Below are 10,000 nucleotides of genomic sequence, written 5' to 3' on the forward strand. Positions count from 1 at the left end.
CAGTCCTTTTCCTCTAGTATTATGATGGGTGTTCAAGGTCCACGATCTGAGTGAGAACATGTGATACTCAGATCGTTGTTTCTGTGAGAGGTCACTCAGTATTACAGACTCTAGTTTTATTCAGGTTGCTGCGAAATTCATGATTTTGTTCTTTTTTATGGCTGTGTGGCATTCCATCGTGTATATGTACCGCATTTTAAAAATCCAGTCCTCTTTTGATGGACAGCGTGGTTGCTTCCAGGTTCTTGCTATTGTGAATAACGCTACGATAAACATACATGTGCAGGTGTCTTTTTTATAGAGTGATTTGAGTTCTTCAGGGTATATTCCCAGTAGGGAGATTGTGGCAGCTCATATCATATGGCAGGTCGATATTTAGAGCTTTTGGGAATCGCCACACTGTTTTCCACAGAGGTTGCACTAGTTTGCACTCCCACTAACAGTATAGAAGTGTTCCCTTTTCACCAGACCCTCTCCAGCAACTGTTATTTTTTGAGTTTTTGTTAATTGCCATTTTGATTGGAGTTAGGTGGTATCTCAGTGTGGTTTTGATTGGCATCTCCTTGATGATTAGTGAAGTTGAACATTTCTTCATGTGTCTGTTGGCTGCTCAGATATCTTCCTTTGAGAAGTGTCTGTTCATATCTTTTGCCCACTTTATAATGGGGTTGTTTGTTTTTCTCTTTTCAGTACGCTTGAGTTCCTTGTGGATCTAAGATGTTAAGCCTTTGTCGAACCTGGAGTTGGCAAATACTTTTTCCAAGTCTGTGCGCTGTCTCCCTGCTCTCTTGATGGTTTGTTTGGCTTTGCAGAAGCTTGTCAGTTTAATGAGGCCCCACTTGTCTGTCTTATCTCTTATGGCCTGTGAGTTTCAGGTTTGTGTACAATTATATGCCAAATAAAAAAGAGAAGAAAATAACTAATATAGTATTTCTTTCGAATGTCCATATGTAGTATTTATACTAACGTTTCCTAATGTACATGAAGAGCATTGATTCCATAGGCAGTTAAAAATATATGAAAAATGTGGATTTTCTCAGATATGTCTTACACATTACAACAAATTCTCTTGGCCTCACTTCTTAGCCCACCCTTTGCTGCAGTGACCACCTATAAACAGGCTTCCACCAGCTTTATTCTACTGAACCTAGACATTATCTTTCCCTAACCGTATATAATGGACTGCTAACTTCCTAACACAAGAATTCACCAATGCCAAAATGCAGAGAAGTTAATATCTACAGAGACACCTTTAGACAAAGGATGACTGGAACCCCCAGCAAATAGTCGAGAGAGATGCGTTTTATAAGCCACCTCACGATGTCCTATTGGGATTGAACATCAGTATTCTGTAATACCTTTGTATTTATATTTATTTTCCTTTTCCCCTTGTTCCACTCCCTGTGCCTTTTAGCCTTGCCTTGTCTCAGGCTTTATTTTTCAAAAATATATAGGTTAAACTACTTGGTTTACACTACTTGAAGTGATATCAAAAATTGAGTCCCAGGATGGGATTTTGGAGCTAGATTATTAACAGGTCTTTAGTCAAAAAAGGATCCTATTTCTGGTGTATTGTGAAGTGGTGATAACCCATGACATGTAGTAGCATTGAAATGATTAAGATTCTTACTTATGGTACGATGAGGTACCCACAGAATGTTATCTGGTAGAATAAATAGAACCTTTGGCATGTTAAATGTATATGAAGACAATGATATTGAAAAATAAAATGATAGGTGCAGATCAACTACTATCAACTCAAGGGACATTATGAAAGTGAACGTTTCTACTGTGATGATATTTAGGGGGAGCCTTACATCTTGTAATCACAGGTCATACTATGCTGAAAATCACACTTAGGATCTAAGTATAAGAAAGAGAAAGCTGCACAAAGACAGTATTTATTTCTTGTAGATCCTGGATGTTAGGCCTTTGTCAGATACATGGTTAGCAAATATTTTTTTTTATACTGTGGGTTGTCTGCCCACCTTTTAGATGGTCTCTTTTGCTATGCAAAATTGTTCAATTTGATGAGGTTCCATTTGTCTATCTTAGCTTTTATGGCATTTGCTTTTGGGAATTTGATCAAGAATTGGTTGCCTACTCCAATGTGCATAAGTGTGTTTCCTACGTTTTCTACTAGGGTTCTTATGGTTTGAGGTTTTATGTTTAGGTCTTTTATCCATTTAGAGTTGATTTTTGTATATGGTGGTAAGTAGGGATCCAGTTTCATTCTTCTGCATGTGATCAGCCAGTTTTCCCAGCACCATTTGCTAAATAGGATCTCCTCTCCCCAGTGGTTGTTATTGATGGCTTTGTCGAAGATGAGTTGATTGAGAGATCGAGTTTTTGCTTCTGTGATACTTCCCACTCTGTTCCTTTTGCTAAGGATTGTTTTGGCTATTTGTGCTCTTTTTTGTTTCCATATGAATTTTTGTATTGTCATTTCCAGGTTAGTAATTTGATGAATATTGCATTGAAGTTGTAGATTACTTTGGGTAGGATGGACATCTTGACAATATTGATTCTTCTAATCCATGAGCATGGAATGCTTTTCCATTTGTTTGTGTCATCCCTGATTTCTTTGAGCAGCATTTTGTAGTTCTCATTGTAAAGAATTTTCAGTTCTCTGGTTAGGTGAGTATAAAAGTATTTCTTTGTGTGTGACTATTGTGAATAGAATTGTACAAGGAACTCAAATGTGCTGAAAGCAAAACAAACAAGCAAAACCCCATGAAGAAGTGGGCAAAGAATGCGAATAGACACCTTTTGAATGAAACTATATAAGCAGCTTACAGATACATGAAAAAATGCTCAGTCTCACTAATCATCAGAGAAATGCAAATCAAAGCAACAACGAGGTATCACATAACTCCAGTAAGGATGGCCATCGTTAATAAATCAAAAAACAACAGATGCTGGCTTCATGGAAAAGGAAGCACTTCTATACCGTTGGTAGGAGTACAAGCTAGTTCAACTTCTATGGAAAGCAGTGTGGCAATTCCTAAAATAACGAAAATCATATTTTTTGCAATTCATCTCCTGGGAATATAGCCAGAGAAACATAAATCGTTGTACAAAAGACACCTGCTCTTATGTTTATAGCTAGACGATTCACAATAGTAAAAACATGGAACCAACTCTACTGCCCATCAAAAGTGAAATGGATTAAAAAAATGTGGTATATATACACGATGGAGTAATACTCAGCCACAAAGAAGAACAAAATCATGGACTTAGTAGCAAATTGGATGGAGTTGGAGACCCATCATACTTAGTGATCTATCACAGAAACAAAGAACTGAATACCGCATGCTCTCATTCATAAATGGGACCTGAACATTAATCACATTAGCACAGGGTGGGATCGGCAGTTGCTGGACATTGCCGGGGAGTGGAGTGGGCAACTAACAACATAAAAGGTACCTGGTCCTAAACCAGGGGAAATGAGGACCAGTTGGAGGCCCAAACTTCACCTGCATGCAGCCTACTTGTGTAACTAATCTTGACTTGTAACACACATTCCTATAATACAATTAAAAATATATGTAGTATTTATTTATTCAATAGGTTTCCAATTTTAAAGGTAATGTTTTCATAGAAAGGCATTAAAAATCTGAAATCTGTGGTGAGTACTTTGTGTAGACCATCCTGAAAATCCTAAAACTTCGTATTTCCTTGAACCACTGACTTTTTGGGTTGTCACTTGCAACTTCCTATACTATCTGTGGGGGGTGGATAGTTCCCCTCTCTTTGGAGACACTGCAGATACCTCACCTGAAGCAGATTCCTCACGAGTTGCTGTTTATTCTTTCGAATAACTGCCTCTCTACATCACGTAGTGTCTATCTTCTATGAAACAAGATCAGCATCAGCACAACCTGAGCAGGAAGGTGTGAACCCTTGCTCAACTGGAAATAGCAAACATTCCAAAGAAAATGTAAGACCTAGCTAATGTGTACTGACAAGAGCTAGAGGAAATATATTTGACTAGAAAAGGAATAATATAAGACTGAAAATAATTTAATAACTTGAGAACAATCATCCTTGATCAGGGTTCAGTGACCTGCAAGGACACCTGGAACAAACAAATTATAAGACCCTGCTGAGACAATCTCCTTGAAGTTTTTACAAAATGGTTACCTACAGTAAATGAGGCGAGCTTTCATTTTTTTTAAATTTTCCATAGTAGAGCAATGAAGAAGTCAAAGGTTCAGAGAAGTCGAAATGTTATAATGAATTTAATATGTAAAACCAGAGAACTTATCACCTCACAATCTACTTTTTCTCCTTAGGTTCTTCTATCAAATTCTCTATTTTAAATCCATAAGAAACACATTGGTGGTTTTGGAAGATGGTTGGGGGATGCACACTTCATGTCTTTGTGAAGTACAGTAGTGGATTCCTATGCAGGCTGGTGTGAGCAGACAAAGCTGAACATCCTTTTTACAGAATTCTGGGATGTGAGAGGCCAAGTGGCAGTACTTAACCATCAGAGGCAAGGCACTTATGTAATTACTATAATGTGCAGCAAGATCAAAGGAGCAGTCAAGGTGCCTTGACCCTCAGGAATCTGTGGGGATGATTGAGAGAACTTGATGTTCCAAACAGCTGATAGGGTGTTTTGTAACTTGCATAATAAGAAAAAATATAGCATTCTGGCAAGCAGAAGACTGATGTCAGACATCTAAATGGAAAATCACAGTATTTTCTTCAAGTTCCAGATATAAATCACTGCACAGATCCGGTATCCATTGATTGAAGGGAAAGCTGAGTCCTCTTGAAGAAGGGCACAGCAATACCTCTGTTAGGTAATACATCCTACTACTATTTCCCCAAAGAGATCTATGACCATTTACCATTTAATGAGGAAAGGGGAATAGCCAGACATTTTGAGTACTGTTAGATATAGAACCTAAGCTGACACTAGTAACAGAAAATTCAAGATGCTATCTTGGAGCCCCAGTTGAAAGAAGGTGATGATAGCCAGTTGATAAATAATGTTCTGAACCAAGAGCATCTCACACTAAATACAATGAACCTTCAGATTTACCCATTTATCACTTCTCTTGTCTCTGAATTCATATATCATAGCAGCTGGTAGGCTCTTCTTTCATACTGGTTCTCTGACTTGACTTGTGAAGTTAAAGCTATTAAGGTAGAAAGGGTCAAAGCAAAAGTTCCTAAAACTGGCTTACCTCCCCTGGTGACCATTATAATTAATATGAAGCAATACTGTATCCCAGATGGAATGGGATAAGTTAGTGTCTACCTCAAAGTTTTAATGAATGCAGGGGTACAGGAGCCAATCATACCCTTATTTAATCCCTGTTGGCCCCTGCAATATCCAAATGATGGATGAATAATGATGGATTTCTATAACTTAACTTCTATAACCTCAAACTCAGCTGCCAAGCCAGTTGTGAAATCTACTAAAAGAGGTAGACACAGTCCTGGCACTTAGTATAGAGCTATTAACGTGAAGAATGTATTTATCACAATCACCATCAATAGAAAGAAGATCAAAAGCAGTGCAATTTCTCATAGAAAAGACAGAAGTATACATTAACTGTGTCCAAGACAAGTTAAATCATCTGCTCTGTCACAATAAAGTGCACAGAGGTTATGATCATTTTGGTATACTGCAGAACATCACACTTGTTCTCCACTGACTGAAGTAACTGTAATAATATTACATACAATAACATGCAAGCAGAGAACATTAAAAAATATAAAGAGGATATTTCATAGTAATAATGAAATGAATACAACAAAAGATATTAAAATGAATGCATATTTACCTAAATACAGGCTCAAAATACATACAGAGATAGAATTTTGCCATCATAGTTAGAGATACTATATAACCCTTTCAAAAATTGATAGTACCGATACACCAAAAAAATAAATAAAGGCATAGATGGTATGAATAACCTTGACTAAACAGATGTTGATAGAGCACTAAACACTGCAATTGAAGAAAACACATTGTTTCTCTGTGAACATGGCATGTACACCAGTGTAGACATATGCTAGGTCATAAAAAAAGTTTGAAAAACTTCAATTGATTGCAATCATACAGAGTAGATTCTAAGACTGGAATCAAATCAAAATAGACATAATAGCAATAAAATATTTGATAGGTTATTAAATTTGGGAGTTAAATTATATTTTCAAAAAATTCAGATTTCAAAAAAGAAATCACAGAGAAATTAGAAAATATATCTCTACCAAGTGATGACATAATACAACATAGAAAAAGTTGGGACAGTTAAAGTCATACTTGAAGAGAAGCATAGAGTTTCAATGTTTATCTTTAAAAAAAAAAAGCCTAAAATCAATGACCAAAAGATGACAGGGGTAAAATGGAAATAGAAGGAAGAAAAAAGATAAGATCAGATGATGAATGAACTATGACACAAACAAAAATAAAGATAATAAGCAGATATTTAATTATCTGAAAAGTTGAACCAAACTGATATAACATATTAGACTAATCAAAAAATAAAATAAAAGAACACAAATGAATAATATCAGAAAAAAGGGGTTATTATCACAGATCATAGAGGCAAATAAGAATGATAAAATAATTACCAAAATCTGCAACAAATTTGAGAATTTAAATGAAATGGACATTTTATAACACTTGAGGCCTACATTATTTCATTGTTGAATTCTGTGAAATATTTAAGAAATAAATGATGTTAATTTCTTATAAATTCTTCCAAAAAAGAAACAAAAGAGAACATTTCCCAAATCATTTTATAAGGCCAGTAAAACTGATATGAAAATCTACCAATAACATTACAAAAAATAAAATTATAGACCTAAATCCCTTTTGAACATAGACACAAAAATACTTGATAATATACTACCACGTAGAAGGAAGAAATATATTACAAAGACAATGCAAACAAGTAGAGTTTATTCTAGAAATACAAAGCTGGTTTAACAGTTGAAAATCATTCATGATAATTCGTCATTTTTACAGTGTCATTGGAAAAAAACCATGATTATCTCAATAATTAAGGAAGAAAAATTTATGAAATCAGTCTTTTATAATATATTTTCTTGCAATATAGTAATAGGAACTTTCTCATGCTGATATAGAACTTCAACCAAAATGAAAAAAAACAAACCTACAGTTAATATCATATTTAATGTTGAAATATTGAAAACTTTCCAAAGATTGGAATAAAGTCAAGGATGCCCAAAAGGGCAAAAGGTGAAGGAAGGGGCTAGCTAGTTCCCCCAAGTCCTTTAATAAGGACACGTGTGCCACTCACAAGATGACCTATTCACTTTCACTTTCATGGTCCCCAGGTGCCATAACCCTGCATGTAGTTAGGATTGTGTATACAGGTCCAGTTTTGGCAACGATCTTCTCAAGAATGAGTGAGAATTACTTTTACATATGCCCTGTTGGGACATAAAAAGCATGATACATTTGATGCTAAATAAGATTAGTCATTAAACACTTTAAAAGCAAAATTTAGAGAAAGGACCAAATTTGGAAAATAAATCAATAAACATAAACCCAAAATGTATGTAAATTCAAGGCTACTTTAAAAACAATTTTATTTTAGTCTGTGTTTCAGGTGCAAGCGCAATGTTTGCGCTATACTTATTTTGAAACATTTTTCTATTTCTCCCTCAGTTGAGTTAAATATTCTGGTCTCAATATAAACATCAAGCAAAATGCGGCAAAGTGTCAAAACATGGAATTTATAATATAACTGCAAAAGCTAACACATAAGTTGCTGTAGTAGATCCACAAATTTTGACTTTAATATAATGTACCATAAGAAATTACACATAGCTTAATTTTATTTAATTCAAAATTGGAAAATACATCATATTTTCTCTCTTGATCCTTCAGTATTCTCTACTATTCCCTTAAAACAACAACTTTACATAGCTGCTTTTTGCATTATAGATGTCAATAATAAAATTTATTTTCTTTTCTAGGAAATTGAATAATTATGATGCTCTATTTTTTAGTAAGGTAAACTGATGTTATCACAGAATAACTTTACCACTAATTTTAATATTCCCTGAAAATTTGAAGGTTATTCCTGTATATGCTTTCATAATTTTCAAAAAGCAAATTTAAGATTAAAATGAAGGTGAGCACTTGTCCTAGTTAACTGATCCAGTCCTGGGCTTTTGCCTATGTCCCCAGTGTTCTGTGTGTTTAGTGCCTTCTATCACTGTTCATGTGTCCACGTTCTGATGATAAATTATTATCTTCAACCCAGGTAAAATACTAAAGAAATCTAAGCTTCTTAAGAGGTAACAAGAGACATATATGGATGTTCAAAATAAGTAAGTGGGAGCCTTTTCTAATCATGCACCTGCGTCCTTCCTGTTATGCTTCTGCCTCAGACACACACATGTTTCTGAAGCACTTTGTGGTCACAGTCACAATAGATTGTCTTGTTGGAGACAGCAAACATCTTGGGAAAAGGATGTGAGGAGGAAAATGAGGGCCTCTGAATGAGATCCCCAAGAAGAGGGAAAATATAGCAGCAGAAGAGAAACAGAAGCAAAAATGCTACATGCATCAGAAAAGGGTGCAAAGTAAATGCCACCAAGTAGTGAGTTGATGAAAAAACACCCTAGGCAATGCATTCTTCTTTCATCTTGAACAAGATGGGAATCATTTTAAACTCCTGCAATCAGAGTCCAATTTCTTCTTAAGAAAGTATTTTGGTTATTGACATGTTTTCACTAATAACATGTGAACATTTATCATGATACTACATAAAGAGATTGGCATTAACAGATCACTGCCAGGGGAGGAGGAGGACACACAACATTAATAAGGGTATCTGATCCCAAATCAGGTGAAGTGAGGACAAATGGGAGGCCTGAACTTCACCTGTATGATGACCACTTATATACCTAACCCTGAATTGTACCCCACATCTTTAAAATTTAAAAAAAGTATTTTGGTTATTGTGTTATGGAAAATAATAACATTGTCTACATAGTAACCATTTGCCTTCCACGCAAATACAGATGGTCCCTGACTTCAGATGATTCAACTTAGCAATTTTTTCACTTTACAATACACATTTAGTAGACACCTTACTTTGAATATTGAATTTTGATCTTCTCCAGGGTTAGCGATATGCAACAGGATACTCTAGCAATGCTGACATTTTCTTAACATTGAGTTGCAGTTCCCACCTACTTTACCATCGGGGGTTCAACAATCAACATCCTATGGTAGACTGTGGTGCCAGATGATTTTGCCCAACTGTGGACTAATATAGGTGTTCTGAGCACATCTAAAGTAGACTGTACCAAGCTGTGATGTTTAGTAGGCTACGTGTTTCAGTGCATTTTCAACCTATGATATTTTCAACTTAAGAGGAGTTTATTGGAACATAGATCCATTGACAACCAAGGAGCATCTGTAGTCTTTGTACAATGACATTTCAAATAAAGGTTCAGTTCTAAAATATGTGTTCAACATACAGTAGAATTATCCTTAAATGCAAATGTTTTAGAATATATCATATACTAATTACTAAACACAGACATACTAACCAAGCAATTAAAATGAGGCATATTTGTCTACCATGTTTCTTTAACCAAGTATATTTTATAGAGAAAAATTTCTAGAAAAAAAGAAATTATGTTTGAAAAGTTATTAGTGTTGCTGACATCTATATCTATTTCAGCATATGTGTATTACTATAAACCTAAGAGCTCCTAAGCACTTATTTACCAATATTCCAAATATTATCTAATTACACACACACACATACACACACACACACACACACACACACACACACACACACACACACACTAACACAAATGCATAATATATACAAAAGGCATTTCATAGCAGGTCTATTTACAAAGATATCTCTACTTTGTTTTTGTTTTTGTTTTTGTTTTTGTTTTGAGTCAGAGTCTCACTCGGTTGCCCAGGCTGAAGTGCAGTGGCATGCTCACGGCCACCACAGCGTCAAACCGCTAGGCTCAG

The 10,000-nt window shown here is 35.3% G+C and overlaps 1 protein-coding gene across 1 annotated transcript in view; it reads right to left on the bottom strand.

Annotated features, from left to right (window-relative positions):
- The window catches only part of LOC103250793 (egl nine homolog 1-like), a 22,632-nt gene that overhangs the window by 1,732 nt on the left and 10,900 nt on the right, over positions 1-10,000 (bottom strand). The window lies entirely within an intron of this gene.

Source organism: Carlito syrichta, unplaced genomic scaffold, assembly GCF_000164805.1.
Source record: "Carlito syrichta isolate Samal-C Ts95f unplaced genomic scaffold, Tarsius_syrichta-2.0.1 Scaffold135019, whole genome shotgun sequence".
Classification (NCBI taxonomy): Eukaryota; Metazoa; Chordata; class Mammalia; order Primates; family Tarsiidae; genus Carlito; species Carlito syrichta.